Raw genomic sequence first — 20,205 nt, 5'->3', positions numbered from 1 at the left:
GAATGCTTTGTCCTACCTCAGACTGAGCCCTCAGGTGATCAGGCACTGCATGCTTTTAATTTTACCAGCTAGGGATATTTTTAAAAATGTTCGAAGAACAAACGTGTCGGAATATTGAGTGTGACACAGAATGTCACGAATGCTTAAAGTTGCAGGTCCTTCAGCCAAAGGAGGAAGATGCGAGGGGAAGGAGCGTGTTTTGGCAGATCCAGGGTGAGAACGTCCCTGCATAAACAAAAGGCTCGGGACTGGGCATCCTATTAGGGGAGGAAAAAGGGGGTGGTGGGGGGGATGGGGATGGGGAATGAGAAGAATAAGAAAGGAGGTTAGATCTGCCCACCAGGTTGGGAGGCTGGAGGCTGGCAGGGAGGAGCGGAGCCGCAGGCGAGCGGAGCGTGTGGGGCGGTGAGGGGAGGCGGGCGGGGAGGCAGCGGGCGGGCAGGCTGGTGGGAGCTGTTTGGCCACCGGAGCCAATCGAAAGCTGGGGCTTGAGCCTCTCCTCGGGCAGTGGCTGCGCGGAGCCAGTGCCGAGCTCCCCTCCGCCGCCGGGACCGGCAAAGCCGCCTCGCTCTCTCCACGCACCGCGCTCCCCGACTTGAGCGCCTATGGGCATCTGCGACCAGCGAGGGCTTCGCACCACCGCCACCGGCAGCAGCGGCAGCAGCGGGCGACGGCCGCCACCCCTCTTCCTCACCCCTTGGGATCTATAGCTGGCGGGACGGAGCGCGCCGCAGACCCTTCCCCGCCTCCGTGCAGGTATGGGGCGGCCGGGCGGCGCCGGGCGTCCTGTTCCGGCACCGCTGCTCCCGCGGCCGGCTTGCTCCCTTCTTCCTCCTCTTCCTTCTCCTCCTCCTCCTCCCCTGCCCTCTTACACTTCTCGCCCCTTCGCGGGCAGCGGTGCGGCGCAGCGCGCAGGGCCGGCGGGCGCAGCGGCGGTGACAGCGTGGGGCCGCCCCGCAGCGCCTCCGCCCGCCCGCAGCCCCACCGGCCGCCCCGCCGCTCCGCGCTCCTCCCGGGCCCCCGCCCTGCCCGTCCCCGCGCGGGGATCCCCGGCGGCGGCCGGACGTCTCCGCGGGGAGCGCCGCGCCCGGCGCCCTGCCGCCCGCCCGTGGGTCGTTTCCAGGGGCAAATAGCTGCGATAGCGAGAGCCGGCTCCCAGCGGCGGCTGGGTCTCGGGGCTCTGCTCTGAGCGCCCTCGGAAGGTACCTGGAAGGCCAGATCCCTTTGGGCTGGAGGTGTCGCGCGTCGCGTCTCCACGCTCCCTCCCAAGGGGAAAAAAAACATCACAACACCCCCACCCCCCCCCCAAAAAAAAAAACCCGGGGGGAAAATTAATCTCGCGCTTGAAACCTGTGCCCCTTTGTACCTTTCTTTCTTTGCTTTGGGTTAATGATGGTTTGTGATTATGAAACCCCATGAGGGATCGGCTCCAAGAGTGAACAGCGTTACTTTAAGTCATGAGTTGGAAATACAGATAGATATGTATACATACACTGGGGTTCCCCCCCTAGCCTCCCCCCCCCCCCACCCCTTGCGATGAGGATTATAATAATACAAACCCATGTCTGTCTCACAAGGAACTCCTGCTTGACTTTCAGCTAAAGCTAAGGAAATATTTGCACTTTCACGGGTCTTGCAGAATTGGAGTCACAGGTCTTATAAAAAATTGCAGTGGCATTTGGCTGAACAACTCTTATTTTTAGCACGCTATTGTGAAAGTGGTTATATAACTTTTGGTGGACTTTTGAGGACAAAATTAACAGCTCATAACAAGTGAAACTGCTTTTTTGTTTCCCCCCCCCAAAAGAGGAGAAATAAAAGGAATGAAAACCCAACAAGTAGAGTCAGGTGAACTTCAGCCTGACAAACGACTGTGGCAGAGGTTCCTTAAGGAAAAGCCCCAGGTTAAGAATCCCACAGTGTTCCCAAGAATCGCGCAGCAGCAGGTGCAAGACCAAGCAATGTCTGCGCAGTGCTCTAATTAGCAAGCTGGTTATCAGGCCACTTCAAGGCTGTTTCTTGCTAAACCAAGGAGAAGTCAACATCACATCAGAGTCTTGTCTTCCCACCGGTGCCAATACAATACAGATACTGTGTTGTTCCCTTAGGGGATTAGTTTGTTGCTTGAACTCCAAGTACGCACGCCTGAAATATTTGCTTAGACTGCCTGATGCATTTTTACACAGATGCTTCGCTTGCTACACTCGGCACATAGTTCTCAGGCTGGCCTTTCCTCATCTCTTCCCAAAAGTTAAGGAGGAATAAGAATGTTCTAAGATTTTACAGAGCAGCGCTGAGAAAACTAAGTAAGGGAGAGCAATCTGCTTATTACTGAGAGTGAGACATGAGGGTTCTCTCTCAGTATTCAGGCAAGAATCTATCTCCGTGTTGCATGGTCCTCACAAATCGCCATTATCTGAGACATGCAGCCAAGTCCTAAATTACTAATGTTTGTGTGTGTTTACTGGGAAGCTGAAGAGCACGGACAGGTTTGTTAAATCTCTGTTGCAGGATGAATGAGAAACCTAGCAGGTAGAATTTTGTCTTCTCACACCTCTTGGAGCCTGCTTGTGCAGAGCTCTTGTGCACGGGGAGAGATGTGTCTGGTAGCAGCGAGGTTTGCTCACCCTTCCATTGCAGCATGATAAATAGATGAAAGAAGTGTTGGTGAAAAGCATCATTAAGACCTCTGAAAAGGATGTCACAAAAATAAATACCATTCACCCTAGACTTTCAGCAGATTGGTTTAGCTGCTTTTTGTCTTCCAAATACACTGTTCTGTCATGAAATACGACTTTCGGTGTGAAATGGAACAAGGAGATGTCTGTTTCTCTCAGGCATATTGTCTCTCAAACATGATGTCTCTCAAAAACTCAGATGTTTGTTTCTCTCCATAGTATTGGGTGAGGCTAAAAAAATAACACCTGAATGCCAGCTGAACTGTATGAATAAATCCTGTCCTTTGGAAAATGCTTGGTTTCAGTCACCGTTTGCCAGCGCTTATTGGAATTTACTGGTTTCTGATGTCTCAGTTAGGATTATTTCAGTGAGCAGTGCAAGTCACTGTGCAGATTCACTGACATGCAAAGAGCCTCTTCAGGAGCTGGCCAGTAAGGGCTTTCACTTCAGTCTCACAGATGCTCCTGGGTGTGGTCGTGCATTTCTATTAGTGTTGTGGTTCTTGTCTAGGAGTGTACTTTTGACGTCAGTCTTCCAGTTGTTCCCACTTACTGTCCATCTCCATCTACCTCATGGTGGGCCAGCTGGATAGGAATCTAAATGCGGTGTGCTTGAGTCATTGCTGGAAATTCAGTCCGCAGGACCAGACCAGACGTAGCCTGAACTAAAACCCTATAAAACACATCTAAGCCTTGATAGAAAGTCCCCCGTGTTTAGCTGTTGTGCTCTGTGTGTCGGTTCCCGTTGGGCTTCGCTCCCTGCTGACCCAGGCCTGGGCTGTTTGCAGCAGGCGGTGTGCCCCCCAAACTGCCTTTCCCAGGGCTGCAGACCCGTCCCTGATTCTCGCGCTGTTGCCTGCACGTGTGTTACCTGGAAGCTCCTGGCTCTCCCCGAGAGCACAGCTCTGCAGCCAGCTGTGGCTGCCCTCCTGGTGCATACACACCCGGAGCTCTCCTCAATGCTACAAGAAGACAGCTAAGTTTTTGTTTGGTTTATTTTTTTTAGTCTGGCGTGTGAGTGTGGACTACTTTGGGAGTGGGATCTGTGGATAAAGGGCTTTCTGCTTGCCTGGTGAATGTTAACACAGCAGTAGTGTCTAGGGAAGGGCACTTGGTGCTCCTTCACGGTTGGTTGCCTATCACTTGCTGTACCTGTGCTTAAAGGTTCCCGAGGCTGTGTTTATGTTCCTCATTGCATTTGGGACTGACCTCAAGCTTTAAAGCTGCCATTTAGAAATGCTGTGCGTATTTTCGTTGCTGCAGCGTCTTGGCTGACTACATATCCCATAATGCACCAGCTTTGGAGAAGGTGCTGGCTGTGGTGGCAGTTCCTGGATCCTGGCACTTGATGAGAAGCATCCTTTGGTCCTGGAGTCTGGTTGCTCCAGGCAGGTGGGAATGTGTGATGCCCAGGAAGATGTTTAAAAATGTCCCCCTAAAGCTTCTAACTAAAAAATGCAAATATATTTTTTGTCTGCAGTTTTCACTCTAAATCTGAAAACTTTTCAGTTCTCTCTTTTGGTGACTTGGCTGGCTTTCTCCACTTTCCTGTTTTCTTTTAATTATTTTAAAACTATTTTGTTAATTATAAACCATTATCCTTTGTATGAAATAATTTCTGATGATAAAATATATTACTGGAGCAATTAGGGATCAGATCCTTCTCAGTAACAGAAGATGGCTGTCATTGCAGCAAAAATTAGGTTTCTTATTGACACTTCAGTTTTACAGACATTTCCACAGGGAACATGATGGAAGTTGTGGGGTTGTGTGTGTATAGCATGTACTTTATGAAGCTCCTTCTTGTTCTGAATCACTGTGACTGGTCCAAGACTGCTTTTAGGTCGCAGAAAATCAGCACAATACGAACTGAAAACCAAGAAAGCTTTTCTTTCTCAGGTGACTGTATTTCTAGTGCTAGAGGTTGTCTACTCCAAACCTTCTTCCAATGTAAAGCTGCTCTATAGGATGAAGTGTACATTTTAACGTGAGTTGCATAGATGATAGATGTGTCACTTGACACTATACTGTTTCTTGTCCTCAGTGCCTTAAGTCTTTGATTACCAGTTTTGGGAGAAGACTTTTGAAGCCTGTTTCAGAAAGGGAAATAGACCATAAGAATCTGTCTTTCTCCAGGATGTTAAAAAACAGGGCAGTCTATCTTTAATGGCCTGTGTGATGCAATCACGGCAACTTCATCTGTAAAACCTGCCTTTGTCAAGAAGTCATCTCACATCATCTACTTTTCTTTTTTTCTTGGGCGCAACCATGTATCTCTGTGAGGTTTCGTATATTTTTTCCCGGGGTTACTGTCTACAAAGTATCTGTAAGAGTTCTAGTGGCATATTTTAGATTAGTCATAAAATTAAGGGGGATTTGCTGAGATCAGTTTTCCATAGGGGCTACACTGCCATACAGAATTAGTTATACTGCAAATGTATGCTTTATATATAGAAAAAGACATACTTCTGTCTTTAGTACAAGCTTCTTTATAGAAAGAATAAAGCTAAATTTATCTCTGATTCCATACAGTTTTCAAATCATTGTTTGGAAGTGAGTAAGAAAGCATTATTTGTAATGAAACTAGGAGGAAATTAAAATGGTGATACATTCAAATACAAAAAGTCTCATAAAAATTTCATTTATGCCCATTTTTTTTCTTAAGGAAGTGGTAGAAATAAAGTACATGGGGAAAGGAAAACACATTATTTACCCTCCAAATTTAATTTTGGAACCATTTTTTATTGAGTGTGATGGGCAGTGCACAAATAACAACATCAGACTCTGGATTTAACAGCAATAAATCTTAAAAATGTCCTGAATTTTTAACTTCTCTTAAAACTTGGAAGCAGCATTTGTGCAACTCCTGCGGGCCGGGTTGTTGACCTTGTCTTGTACAAACACTTGCTAGAATTGGAATACTGTTGAGCTGGTGCTGCAAGTGAACTAGCCGCCCTTCTTCACTTGCATGCCGGTTTGTTGTGGATTCCAGCCATGTCTGGTCTATCCTTTTACTCTGCTTAAGTGCTATTATGATAATGCTCAACAGCCTGATTCTACAGTAGTGCTAACAAAAAAACCTCAAACAAACAGCGCTGTAAAGATTCTTCATGACCATTTCTGGCATGAAAACAGCAGGGTTTTTTTTCCTGGTGCAAATCTCAGACCTAATCTCATTTCCACTGAGGCCAAAACACTAGTTTGGCTTAGAGATGTGCAGGATCCTGCCCATAAATCTGGCCAGTCTCCATACAGATAACATCTAGAAAGTTGTCGTTTAAAAATATGCGGGAGAGCTTGGGATAGGGGTGTAAATAGTGGGTCAGAGCTTCTATCCAAAATGAAAACATCCCAGCTCTCAGATGTCAGGCATCCTTGCTCTAGGCATGCTTTTTTGTAATGATCCATCTATCACTTGTCAGTTCCTGCTCTGTCAATGTAATTTGGAGCTCAGTGTCCCTTGCAAGGGACAAGAAGAGGTGGACATGCAGAGAAGATGGTGAATATGTGAACACGTTGGATGACTTAATGGGTATGTCCAGTAAAGTCTCCCAATAAAGACAGAGATGGCTATCGCTTGTATTTCAATGTAATTTGTTCTCTGGCTGACACCTTTCAGATTACTACACGGAATGGCTTTATACTAAGCATGTTTGTTGACTTTGGTCTATATTCGTCGTTAATTAAGCCTATGGAAACTTTGCCTGAAACTTCAGTGAGAACAGATTTTGCCCAGATATTCTTAAGAGGGAACTTCTAAGCTGAAACACATTATGAGTACCTTGGATTCTGTGTAGCTAGGGGAAGATTGTTGATCCGTCTCTTTAATTTCTTACTGAAGCTGATCCCTAAGTAAAGTCATAGCCCAGAACTTGTGACTTCTTAAGGCTATCTGAAGCTGAAGCTTCAAATGTCACATAAACTGATTATCTGAAAAATTCATAGTTTTATGCAAAAATCACCTAAAATATGTGAAAATAGCACCATTGTGTGCTATTTTTGTTATATATAATTGCCTTTTTTCTGTGGGAACCCTGAAGCAAATGAGGCAAACACACATAGCTGGAAACGGAGCCAGTTTCTGCCATCCAAAACAGTCTTACCTTCAGATTCTCCAGGTCAATGTTAGTCAACAGATCAATCTAGATTTTCTTTTTATCTCTTTTTTTTTTTTTTTAACTGTAAGACAAGTCCTACCTTTGCATACCATAAATTCCTCCCAAATGAAGTGAAGCTTTAAATATAAATTGCACCATAAAAATCCCTTTGGTTTGGGTTTAGGGCTTTTTTAAGTTGTCTGCACTTGATGTTCTTTCTTCTTGAAGGAACACCAAAAAAGCTCCTTCACAGGCTACAGTTTACGATTATCTGAATTCTATATCCAAAATGCCAGTTGCTTTATCCTCCAACTCAGGTAGACTGCCTCCAACTAGAAATTGCTGTTCTTCTCTTTATAAAAATATCTGGGTTTTGGGTTGGAGTTTTTTTCAGTTTAAAATCTAATATTTTATAAAACTTGTTTCTTTGGAAACAAGTTTATTGTGCTATTCCAAGTTGAGCCTAGTCCTTTTCTGGACATCTCTAAGGTTTCTTTAAAAGAAGGATATGATATTACAGGAAGAATGTTCCTCTTGTTTGCCAGAGCACTGTACTATGTTTACTATAATAGGATTAAAGGAAATTTGAAAGTCAACGCTAGCTCAGTGGGAAACTGATAAACACACGTTGTACTTGCAGGAATACTCTGCCCAGTAGTATTAGGAAATTTATCACTATTTATTTAGCAGTTCAGACTTTATCCGACAAACAGATTTGTTGTCCATTTAAAACTATGCCAGACGTTGAAAGACTTAACAATATGGTTGTGATTTGCTGAACCTGAGCTATTATCCTGGCATAGCCATCTCATGTGGCTTAAGGTTGGGACTCTCGTACCATAGACTCTCAAAATAAGGAGTCTGTAGCTTATGGATCCTGTTGCTTTCCAAAGTCTGTGGTTTGATTCCTGGCACTTCTGGTTAGGTCAGCTATTATAGCCACAGTCATAAACAGTGATTTTCAGAATCTGAGCAAGCTAGACAAGGGTGTAGTTCCTTGGAAAATTTATTCTGGAAGAGGCAAGCCCAACAATATCTCTGGATCCATATCTGGTATTGGCAGCCTCTACTGTTGAGGAGCAATAGCAGTCCTGTCTCGTATTTACTAATGTTTGTTTATTTGTGCCTTGGCCAATGTTTCAACTAGAGAGTGAAAGAAAAGGCCACAGGAAAGACTTTCCATTCCTAAATACATGTTAAGAGGTCATTTTTACGAGGACACATATGCTGCTTGCACATCTGTAAATCAGAAAAAAAGTAATTTTGCTACAAAATGCATACAATACTTTTTTTTTTTTTTAATATCAAGAGGAGAGGGGAAAGCATAATCACAGTGCAATACATAAGCTACTATCACCAATGTTTCGTCACCTTCAAAATGGCAGGTATCTTGTAAAAGTGGGAAGATACTCATTGTGTACTTCTGAACACCAGAAAGGGCTGGTGGACTATTCCCATCACGTGCTGGGAATTAGTAGGAACTGCAGGATGGAGTCATGGTTGTGGAAGCTACTGCTGCATATGGTAATACAATTATTTGATAACAAGGCAGTTAGATAAATTAGTTTATTTCTAAGCTGCTGTCAGCTTTGAAATATCTTAGAAAAATGCCTAAAAGGCAAGGATCAATTTTTTGTATTAAATTTATGGATTTTTATGTTATCCATGAAATCACCCCAAAATACCCATTACCCACATATACCATCCTGTTCAATATCGGGTTTGAATATGAGCTGCTAGTCTTTTTTGAGGTACTCAAATGTGAAGAAATCTTTTTCATCCTGTTCAACACACTTGTACTGAGGAGGAATAATCTCAGTTCTCCTGCGTTCCTCCCACACACACAATAATCTTTAAAGGTCTGTGGAATCAGTTGAAATGACCTTCCCAAGCCAGCCAAGTTATGCTTTCATTCTGGGCATGCCTCTCTCTTGTAGCCATGGCCCTGGTACAGTCCTGTGAGCTGTGGAGTCTCTGAGACTGCCAACAACAATGAGGATTCTTGCTTTGGTTTTAGCTGGTTCATTCAGACGGTAGAACTGCAAATGCATAGGTGAGAAGTCCATACCAAGGTTTTTCCTGTCTCAAGGGAGACTGCTGTGCATCTAATTGCTGGCAGGCCAAGCTTCAGGTCATGGGGAGGCTGAGTTCTTCTGGGCAACTTCACCTGCAAATTGAAGAAATCTCCCTCTTACTTTATCATTAATTAAAGCAAAATGTTGCCTATTTGAACTCTTCTGCTTAGCTTCATCCACGTAGATAGGCTACAAGGAGAGTGCTTGCAGTTTGCTCCATTATATACAAATTGTAACTCAAGGCTGCGGCAAGTTGCCAGTTCATCTCCCCACTTGGACGCCAGCTTCATTTACTCATATAAATAACTGTATAGCAGTCAAACGTGATTGACTTAAGCTGTTACTTTTTCTGAGTGTGTAAAGTACAGGGAGCTTGAGGTGCTCATGCAGTGCTGCTTGGGGTTTTTTTCTTTTTCCCCCACGCTGAAATTTTAAGTGTTTTTATTGACAGGATTGAAAGATATTTTTCAGTGTATTTATCATGGTTTTACTTTTGTCTTTGCTGTTTACAGGACAACACAAAATAATTCATAAATAGATCAGTTGGGTTTTTTATGGTCATATTAGAATGTGAATGGTTGGATTTGTAGCAGCTTATTTTCTCAATAAAAGTGAACTGTAATTTAAGAGATTTTTGTTATGAAGTGCCCCAAATGAAATTTCTTTTCTTCCAGAATATATTTATTTTCCCTTTAAAATGCTAACCGGCTTATTTTACTTTGATTATGGCTGATACCTTAATTGGGGCATCAAATACACTATAGTATTCAACTCCTAGATGCATGGTACCAGCTTCTAACATAGATAGCAGTTAGTCACATAGCAACGCTGGTGTAGTTTCTTGGCTAAGTATCATGCTTCAGGCTTGCTTTTAAATAAGTACTGTCTTCTTTTTTAATGTAAACCTTTCCTAAAGCTTCTGTGATGGCCTTTTGCTTTCATGGATGGATTTCTTACTTGTGCTGAAAGGCTCATCCTGCCTTTGGCTCTGCTCCAGGCCACTAGGTTGTATCTTAATTCTGTTACAGACTTCCTTTGTGCCATCCTACATGTCTGACGTGGTACGCTCAACATCTGTGGGAAACTGTGCTGTAAACATTGACGTAAGTATCCAAAACACTGTATGTCCTCTAGCTGAGGACAGCTGAGGACTGTCTTCGTAGGTACAGAATCCATGCGTGGTGTCTTGAAAAACTCTGCTAGTACTGGGTGGCCTTTGTAGGCTACATGACATTGGAAGATCTTCCACACTTTGCAGCTGAGGCTATGGTTGCTATTTAAAGCACAGCCCAAAGACCAGCATTCCCAAATTTTCTGAACAATGACACAGTCTAAAAAGTGCGGTGGGACACTTGCACAGGTTGCCCAGAGAAGCTCTATGTGTCCCATCACTGGCAGTGTTCAAGGACAGGTTGGATGGGGCTTTGAGCAACCTGATCTTTTGAGAGATGCCCCTCCTTAAGGCAGCGGAGTTGAACTGGACAATCTGTAAAAGTCTGTTTCAGTCCAACCCATTCTGTGATTCTATGATTGTATAACACTGTCCTGGAACAGAACATTGTGGGTCATTACAAGTTACAAAAAACTGTCATTCAACACTTTTTTTTTATATTATTATTAAAGGCTAAAATACATGTATTTTAACTGCTCATTACAGTGTGATATACGTGATATGTCTCTAAGCAGATATGAACAGCGTGTAAAAGAGGTAGCCATGACCTTATGTGTAGATGCAAAAAAATAAAATCTGATGTTTTGCTGTACTGCAAAGCCTACAAGGATGTGAATTGTAATGCAGATTTGCACACTTCGGATTAAACAAACTCCTGCACAGAGGAACAGAACAGTGTACTACTTCAAGACAATGCAAAATTGCTCCTGTACTTTTAAAATAAAGGCACTGTTAGCCATGCCTCCTTTATAATGGGAATTTCTGCCCATTGTTTATCGCTCTGCTATCTTCAATATTTAACATTTCTAACCTGGGACATCCAAAGTTTTTGTTTATGATTTACACAAGGTCACCCATAGCTGTAAATTTTGTTTTTACTGCAGTAAGACAAAGAGGCAACAAGAGTTAATTGCCCTTGCACTTTTCTCTTTTGAAGCTGCATATCAGAACGCAAGTACTGTAAAGTAGGGAGGAGAGGTTTGCTTCTGAAGAACTGAATTATTACATCCACGGATTGTTCTGGAATATTTCAGTTATATTTTTTACTCTGTATGATTTTGGGGATAGTTCTGAGTTAACATCAGATTTAAATGGTAACTTTTAAAATAGCTATATAAATATTGGGGTTTTAAAATAAAACTCGTCTAATTTAATTCTGGAACTATTCCATCAGTTTTTCTGGATTGCATATGTTGTAAAAGTCAGAATTAATTTCAAATTTGAATGAAACTAGCCTAGCTGCTTTGAGATCTGGAGTTACCCTATCAAAGATATGTCCACTAAAGAGTTGACATTAACACTTCTGAACTTCATTCTTTAAGAGTCACCTTATTTATAGCAAGATAAATGCACTTTCAGCTCTAATTGCACAGAGTGGCAAAAACATTCTTTGGATAGCCTAAGTAATCTAGAATATATCTTATCTGGGAAACCTCAGACGATATTTGTTCAAGAAGTTAGGAAAATTTAAGGGATGTATACTTACAACCTGGATTTCAGAATATACAACTGCTGCTTGCACATTTTAGGAGGGCTCTTAATTCCTTTTAATTAAGTAGAATGTTTTAAACGTCATAAGCTGTGTTTTCACAGCGTTCATAGGATATGCCAAGCTAGAAATATATACCTGAGAACATGAAAAGTATATTCAAGAAAGAAAACCAAACAGATGAATGCTTTTATGTGACAAAAAAAAAAAAGAATACAAATAGTGACAGAAGCTTTTCAGTGATCTGTTAGATTTAACTACAAGTTCAATTCCAAACTGTTTATAGCTTTTGAATGAGGGTGGGGGGCGTTGGTTTTTAAGAAGTATTTTGTTGGGTTTTATTTAACCACCTTTAGGATTATTTATTTTTTTAATTCATTATAAACTGCTCATTTTAATTATTTTTAAATGGAAATTTAGCTTACTTCCTAAGAAATACTTACAAAATGCATCTTTAATGTAAGATAACTACCTGTAAGCTAACAATCTCTTAGGATATAATCCTTTCCTAAGAGTTTATATGCACAAACTCCTGTTGTTAAGGCTTTTTGTCAAGAATTCAAATGGTATCTATTCCTTCGTAGGCTTCTTTGGCTAGCATATGTGAGGGAATTCAGATCTAAGTGCTGGTAGATTTTATGTTGTGTAACCTTTGCAAGTATTCATTGCATGTTAACTCTTGACAGATAAAATTACATATTCACTATTGACTTATCTTCGAGGGATGATTTACTTTGTCACTGTTTAGTCATCTTCATGCAACGTTGAGACAGCAGTCTCTCACCAAATCATCTTGTGGCATGCAACTCTTTCCCTGATGGAAAACTGTAGTTAGAACTCTGCAGAAGGAACGTGCAGGGGAAAAGGGGGGAAAGACAAATGGTGGCGTGTTTTTGAATCTGCGTTTTTATGACAGCAGTCACTGGTGACTGTGAAGAGAAGGGTTGTATATGTTCAGCTCTTCCTTGCCTCTGTTTATTGGGCTGCTCTGCAGGATGTGCTGGGGGTGTGGAGAGAGAGAGGTTAAGCATTTAGCCATTTTTTTCTTTTACTGTTTTTGCTGATAGGATTATGTTATTTTACTCCACAAAAAAAAAAAAAAAAAAAAGAAGAAGAAAAAGAGCCACTGTGACATTGCTACTATGCCTGGGTCACCTTCTCATATCAGCTTACCCTTTACTTAAAATATGCCTGTTAGCCCAACCTTGCATATATATATGTGTGTGTATATATATATGTGCACATAAACACACACACACACATGTGTGTGTGTGTATGTATGTATTTATATATATGACTTACAAGGAAACCTTGACACACACATAAGTGCATGAAAGGAGCCTTTTGCTTTTATTCTGGATGTTTTGGCATGGCCTCTGAGTAACTTAGGAAGAATCTAAATGTATCTGGCCCCTCTAGCACTGTTTAGATATGTGGAGGGTAAAAGTAGCCTTTGCCTTCTTTCCTTCCACCTATTTTCACTATGCAGAAGACTGGCCTCTAATGAAGGTCAAACGAATGCTACAGACAACAATGCTTAGAGTGCTAGTTTGGAAACATGTTTCATGTTGGGCAATTGCCTTAAATCTGTATCTTGGAGGGCTTAGACTGTCCTTTGCTCAGCATTAGAAAGACTAAGAATTTTGCAGGGTTCTGCCTCAGTATTTGAAGCTCATTTAACCTGTCAGAGTCTGGACTTGATAAGACTTGCAGAGAAGCAGGAGAGTGATAGCTAAGGTAACCTGTTTTGTGGTAACCTGCCTAGGTGCCTAGATGGCTTCCAAACGCATTGAAGTGCTCTGTGAATGGAGCTGCAGTGTTATGGAAGCGCAAGCCCTGATTTTCCGAAGGAGCTGCTTTTGAATGTGGAACTGAGCAACCTAAGCAATTCTCTAGAGGCATCACCATAAGCACCATTGAAGAACATAAAAATGAGGTGACAAGCATCTGGAATTTCCATAGGTGAGGCAGAGACACGATTTCCTTGTGCTGTCAATAGGGAGAGTGAGGATTTGGTTTAGGGTGTAGACACATCAGTGTGCCGAGACTGGGAACTATTAAGCTTCAGGTAATACTGAAGAAATGGGTTTTTCCAAAACCCTGCCTCTCCTGAGTGGAGGCTTCCACCATGTGCTGAGGAAAAAAGCTGGAAGAAAGATTGAGAAATGCTGCAGAATGCTTCTTAATGCTCCTGGGGAGGATCGCTCTGAGGGCTGAATGCATAGGTTAAATTACACTCTGGAACTAAAGGTGATAAAATCCTCAGAGCTATAAGAAGATGTAATTAGATCCAAAGTACAGCTAGACACATTTTACCCCCCTCCCTTTCACTGTCAAACCCTTACATAGGGAATGGCCCCTGGTGCCAGTAACCAGAATGTCACAGTTCAGAGCCTGTGAGCCTTATCAGAGGCCACTGGTATTTCCCTGATACTTCTGAGGATCGCTGAACACCATTTTACTTCAAGAAGAAAAAGTCCTGCATACCGATCAATTTTACAAGTCCAAAGTTCAGTTGGGAGCTGTGCACAGAAAGCAACACAGATACTGAATTCTTCATTGATACTGTATTAGCATTGCATGAGGAGAGATTAGGATCAGCCCTTCTTTGCTTAAGTGATTTGTCTGGTGCAGCCAACTGGCAGAAGCCAGGAAACTGTACCAAACAAGACGCTTGTGTTATGAAGCCTACAATTAATGTGCGCATTGTGGGAAAGGGAGCATCAGCTTCAGAAAAATAGTCACTTGTCACCATTGCTGAAACTGAAGTTAATGACTTCAGGAGGTCTGGAATCTCTGGAGCAAACCTTAATCAGATCTTAATTTGGTACCACCCAAGAGTGTAAACCTACGGGATAAGGTAGGATTCTAATTACACTTTCAAACTTTGGTTTAGAATAAACGTCGGTCACACATTGAAAAAGTCCTTTTTTTCTTTACATTTTTCCGTTCACAAAAGTTGAATTACAGCTCTTTTTCCTTCTTTCCTCACTTCACTATTTTACCCACAATGGTCTTCCATTAAGTTTCCATTAAGTTCTTCCTAGATCCCAAAACCTAAGGCTGTGGAAAAAAAAGAAAGAGTAGGAGCAGTTTGACATGAAGTGTTGATAGTTAAATATCGTAGGCTCAAACTTCTTAGAAAGGATGTAATGGGAGACTTGAACCAGTCTTGAATGTCCCGTGTGAGCCTGCCCTGCAGCTCTGCTCAATCACAAAGCCAAGGCGCTGACACAAGCAGAAAGGCTGGGCTTAGCACTGGTCCAGACTTTTGCTGCTTGTGCATCTTTAAAAAGAGGGAAATTTTTCAACCTTATTGGTTGATATGTTTTTAGCCGTAGTTTGTAGAACCTGTTCAGATCCAGGCACTCTTGCATATCCAGACTCCTAGATTAGGACTAAGTAGGCTAGGTTCACTTAATCTAGCTACACTAGGCAGAAAACAAATGTTTGTGGTTTTTCTTTGCCCTTTTTCTTCCCCCCCTTAATAGCCAGATGACGTTCCATTAAGTAAATTTAAAATAGAATTTAAAATACGGAAAATAACTAAACCAAACACATGATACAAAGAAGAAATTGAAAATAATTTGTATTGAAATTACAAGATATTCTAAGAATGTAAATGTTATCCTGTTGTTTTAAATTACTTACTGGTAAATATCTTTGATGTGGTTTGGTTTTGTTTTGTTTGCTTTTTCATGTCACAATAATCTGTCTGTAAGCATTTGGTGATTACCTGATTACCTCAAACTGACTGAGTATTTTTAATGGCAGTACTTTTTTTGTCTACCTGAACTGTGGGAAGTACCAGTGAGTCTATCTGAAGGCAGATTCTCGCCTTGTCTAAATGACTGTATTTTAAACCTCAAGGACTCTGTCTTGATGTTCCAATGGAGCAAATTATTTGCAAATTATTTTCTCCATTGAAATAAAAATTTATTTCTTTTTTCTTGAGTCTAATGAAGTTGGTATTTGTCAGATAAACCCTCGGAAATAATTTTAAATATTTGCGGAGAATCCTTCCTCTGTACTTTTTCTCATTGGTAGAAAACAGTGAAGTATTGCCTACCGCATGAAGCTTTGCAGCTTCTTCTCATCCTCTGCTGTACTAACCTGTTTCAGGAGTCTGTCTAGTGTTAAACATCCCTTTTATTTCAATCCTATTGTAATTCCTTGGCAGAGTGATGAACTTTTCATTAGAATCTGAGCATGCGTGTGATCATTGATAGTTGGTTTGCATGGGGCCATAACGCAGCTCTGGTTTAAAAAAACATAACAGAGCAAGTGGCTTCTCTCAGAACAGCAGTACTATGAGGAATAGTATAATAATTACCAGATAACAGTAAATGGATAATAATAAGAGTAAATAACATTAAACAAATAACCAATCTTGATGATGCAAGTTGCTTGTAGGTGAATGACTCTTTCCTGGCCTTTAGGAAACCACACCATGCAATATCACCCCACCTCTTTAACATAACCAGAAATACTAGAGAACATCTAGGAAGAGGAGCAGTTCCTCACTGTTCCCCTACCTAGAAAAATGTTGAGGAGATGCCTTTGGTAAGCTACTTTTAGGGAATTAGCAACAATAAGTAAATCAGATTTCTGAATTTACCTCAGTAGGATAGAGGTAAGGGTAGAAAAGGCAGAGGAGAAACTGGCATTTGATCTGGCGTGTGTTCAGTTTCTGTTTGAGGGCAATTTCATTTGTTTATTTGCTTGTTGAGTTTTGTGGGAAAGAAAAGGTTGGACAGTGGTTGCATATGCACAAGGTATTTGCTGTGCTTGTAGGGCAAATACCACAGCTTTACAATGACAGCTATTGACAAACTGTTCCACACCTGTTAATTACAGGTGTTATGAATAGAGAGGAAGTTGGGTGTCTGCTGTGATGGGGACAATACAGATGTTTTGGCCTGTGCAAATCTCTATAGTTTCTCTCAGATCTTCAAGGATGTGGTTATTTCTGGTCTTGTTCTGCTGTCCCTGAGGCCTGTGGATGAGAAGCCACTTGGCTTCACTGTTGAGTTGCTGATTGTTGCCTTTGATTGATCCAGCACAGCAGCACTGTTGCCCTGCTTCCTGTTTAACATGTCTAGTGCTCTGTCTCTGAAGAGACTAGTAACAATATTGGTGTGCTATTGTCTATCAGTAATGCTAATTAAGAAGTTTTGACTTCTCTGGCTTGAAATAGGTCCTCAAAGATGGTTTAAGACTGTACCCTTATGTGGAAAATGGTATATGTTTGTGTTTTATGTATATTTACATATGTTTTAGGAAAGTAACTTATTTTCTACAGATTTATAAGTGACATTAATCTTCTTCAACAAATAAAGTAGGAATGTTTCCTCTAAACAACTTAGATTTTTGGAAAACCCAAGGTATTCTGCAGAATATCTTGAGTCTTGACCCCTTTTGCCAACAAAGGAGCATGAAACAAATGCTACATATTCTGCCTACAGCAAAAGAAATCAAACTGAGTTTGTAATTCTGAAAGAATCTGTATTATAAACCTGGTAATTTCACAATTAGCAGGTTGTGATGTGTTAAACATAAAGCTGGCTTTGATAGTGGTTTAGTGACACCTCCCACCCCAAAGTTAATGTACCTTAAGCTGTACTGCAGAAAGAATGATGGTGGCTTTCTATGATAGCTAGTGTGATAGCTAGAAAGATTACAAGAGAGATGACAGAATGCTAAGCAAAAAATTATTATTAAAAATATGGTTCTTTAGAGCACAATACTTGTTCTATATCATATACATTTATTTACTTAAAAGGGAGTTAAAGAGATTTAGACGAGTCATCTGGCTCATCTCCTGCTTGTTGCAATCCATTTAATCTAACAATTGCTGGCAGATGTCATGATTATTTTTTCTCTCCTTTTGTGTCACTTTCTCCTTAATAGTCCTGATGATGAGTCTGAAAACTTGGGCAAATCAATTCCAATGCTTCAGTATCTTTATTATGGTGCTTGTTCATAGAAGTGGTGTCTGCAATCTTATTTGCTGACAACATTGTGTTTGCATCCATGAAGGGATTGTTTCACTTTTTTGTGATATCCTTTCATGCTTTTGAAAGCTATTGACATAATTTCTCTGGTCTTTGCTGCTTTGTGCTAAAGATCCCTGATTTCTGCAGTCTTGCCACATGAAGTTACAGTTTCTGTGCATATAAATATTCTTGTTCTAATTCTCGGCATCCCCTCCAGAAATCTTTGTGATTTCCTGAAGTATGGTGCTCAGAACTGGCACATAACCTACTACTTTCCTTTCTGTCTTTGGGCAGCCATGTTTTTTCAAGTTCAAAAACAGAACCTTAATTTACCCCCAAAGTCCTCAGCGTACCGTCAAGAAAATGTGTCAGGCACAGATCTGATGGGTTTGGAGTTTTGAGATTTGCATACAAATTAGGCTAGCTTCTGCTTTTGGATTTTCTTTTTTTTTTATGAGGAGTCTCCTGTGGGACACGTTGGGACAGACAGGCTACTGTGAAGACAACTGTGAGAGACATTAGTGCAGGTAGGAACAATGTACAATTTGGTGGGGTTGTATGTGTATGGAAGCTGACATAACAAAAAGCTGCAGCGGGCTGTCAGTGAAGCACAGAGCCTAAGGCATCCTTCCAGATGATTAAGTATTACTTGAGGCAGTTGATTAAAGATAAGAGCTATACATTTGAGATGTCACACAGCTTTCCCTGTTTAAATGACATCTGATCCAAACCACAAACTTAGCCAACCTTGATACAATTTCCATCTCAATTTTAATTACAAGTGGGTAAGGTGTGTTCCCTGATGCTTTTGACTTGCTGGTGTGTAGAGTATGTTGCTGTGTTCTTCTAATGTCTAGTAACTCCAACAAGTTTTGGGACCTGAATACAGGAAGACAATTAAGCGCTTGCTTGACTTCTACAGTGTGAGTTTAAAGCTGTCCGCTCTTAATCAGAGTCCTAATTGCTAAAATGGTGTAAGCTTATGCCTACATGAGAGTTTAGTCCTCTTGGTTGAACATATTAAGTATATTTATACATACATGCAACTGTAGTTAACTGGACAACGTTAGCCCATGTAGTACTCAAAATCACCTGGGCTTTTGGAGAATGAAGTAACAATGGAGAAGGAGTGAAGGAGAAGGCATCATTGCCTCTGCCATCATGTAGATTATTCCTATGCAGTATAGCCAGTGGTTGTATTTGATCACTGAAAACCCCCAAACCGTGGTGGAAGAAACCTTTGAAATTACAAGGCTAGATACTCAAAAGTCAGACAGTAGGATGCAGCAGTTAGATTACATTTTCATGCTTGTTTTTCCAACTTGAATATTGAGGTTTGTGCTACAGTTGCAGAGCAACATTTCCAATACATGATTTAAAAAATCCTCTTTTTATGTACCCTATATCCATTGAGGACTTGAGATAACTACCTCTTTTGGAAATCTAATCACAAATAATGTTTAAGACACTTGCAAAAATTGGTGCCTGTTTGAATATCCTTCATCTTCCACCTTTCTCCCAGCAGCCATTGTGGAGGAGTATGTATGTCCCATAGGGTCTACCTCTGATGGGCCAGCCTCTGCCAACATCTTGTAGAGATGTTTTTAGGGCATCTGAAATGGTACTATTCAACACATTCTGTTATTATTATTTTACTTCCTCTCCCTGCTGTGGTAGAGGCCGTAGTCCTAACATCAAGGCACTTAGAGATAAGGACCATGCATCTCCCATAGGAAACAAAAGCATGCAGTTCCATCAGTCAACACCACTTTGATCAGCCACACCCTTCCAGTTACATTAGCCTCCTCCACCCCGAAACAGGTAAGTTGGGTGACAATATTCCCAGGCCTAGGTTGGAAGGAGTACCAGGGTGGGGCTTGGTGGCTGGGTGAAGGCAGCCTGCCTGTAGGCTGACTCTGGCAGGGCAGAGCAGCCCAGCGCTGGCACAGGGGCTCCAGCCACGCCACGAATCCTGCAGGCAGCTGGAACAAAAAACATCAGCTGGAAGCATTCTGACTGCATGGTTGTTAGCAATGGCACAGGGTGTTGTGCATATGGCATGTGTGTGTCAGTGTGAGTATGCATTCTTGTGTGTTTGGTGAAGGAAAGGGGAGGACCAGTGGGGACCAGGAGCAGGGGGACCGTGGCTCAAACTGCAACTTGGACTGCGTGATGGCATGAGATGATTTAAGCTTTATCTCAGACAGGTATGGGTTGCAATGAGAAATACATCCAGCTGACACTAATTGCTGTTTTGGTTACTTCTCAGAGTCAGATATAGGGTTTTCTCTGTGCCATTACTTTACCCGAAAGTGGAAGTACACTAGTCTAGAGTGAGTATATATAACTGGAATATATATTTGAACCTGCACCTCACATTATTCTTATCAGAACATAAAATAAGAGCAAAGGCATAAGTTTTAATTCTTCAGTCTGTGATTATTCCCATTTAGATTCAAAAACCTAAAAGAAATTGCCTTCTTAATGTCTTGGGAAGCATGATAAAATTCAGGGAGCTTAAATCAGGACCTCACCCTCCACATCACAAAGCCTAATCACAGAAAAATAGTTTTAGGTATGGTATTATAATTCCCTGTGGGTCCAGGAATTTTGTGTATAGTCTCTATCCAATAACCCGGGTTTAACAGAAAGCACAGGCAAGTCCTCTGTGCTTTCCACTCTCCCACTACACTTTTCTG

The 20,205-nt window shown here is 41.6% G+C and overlaps 1 protein-coding gene across 1 annotated transcript in view; it reads left to right on the top strand.

Moving 5' to 3' along the window:
* Positions 1–632: 632 nt before the first annotated feature.
* The window catches only part of GREM2 (gremlin 2, DAN family BMP antagonist), a gene marked incomplete at its 3' end in the record, with an annotated part of 34,590 nt that continues 15,017 nt past the window's right edge, over positions 633–20,205 (top strand). The window contains exon 1 of the mRNA XM_084262029.1: positions 633–756. The remainder of the gene's footprint in view (positions 757–20,205) is intronic.

Source organism: Gallinula chloropus, assembly GCF_964237585.1.
Source record: "Gallinula chloropus genome assembly, chromosome: 3".
NCBI classification, from domain to species: Eukaryota; Metazoa; Chordata; class Aves; order Gruiformes; family Rallidae; genus Gallinula; species Gallinula chloropus.
This window is presented reverse-complemented; position numbering and strand designations above follow the sequence as displayed.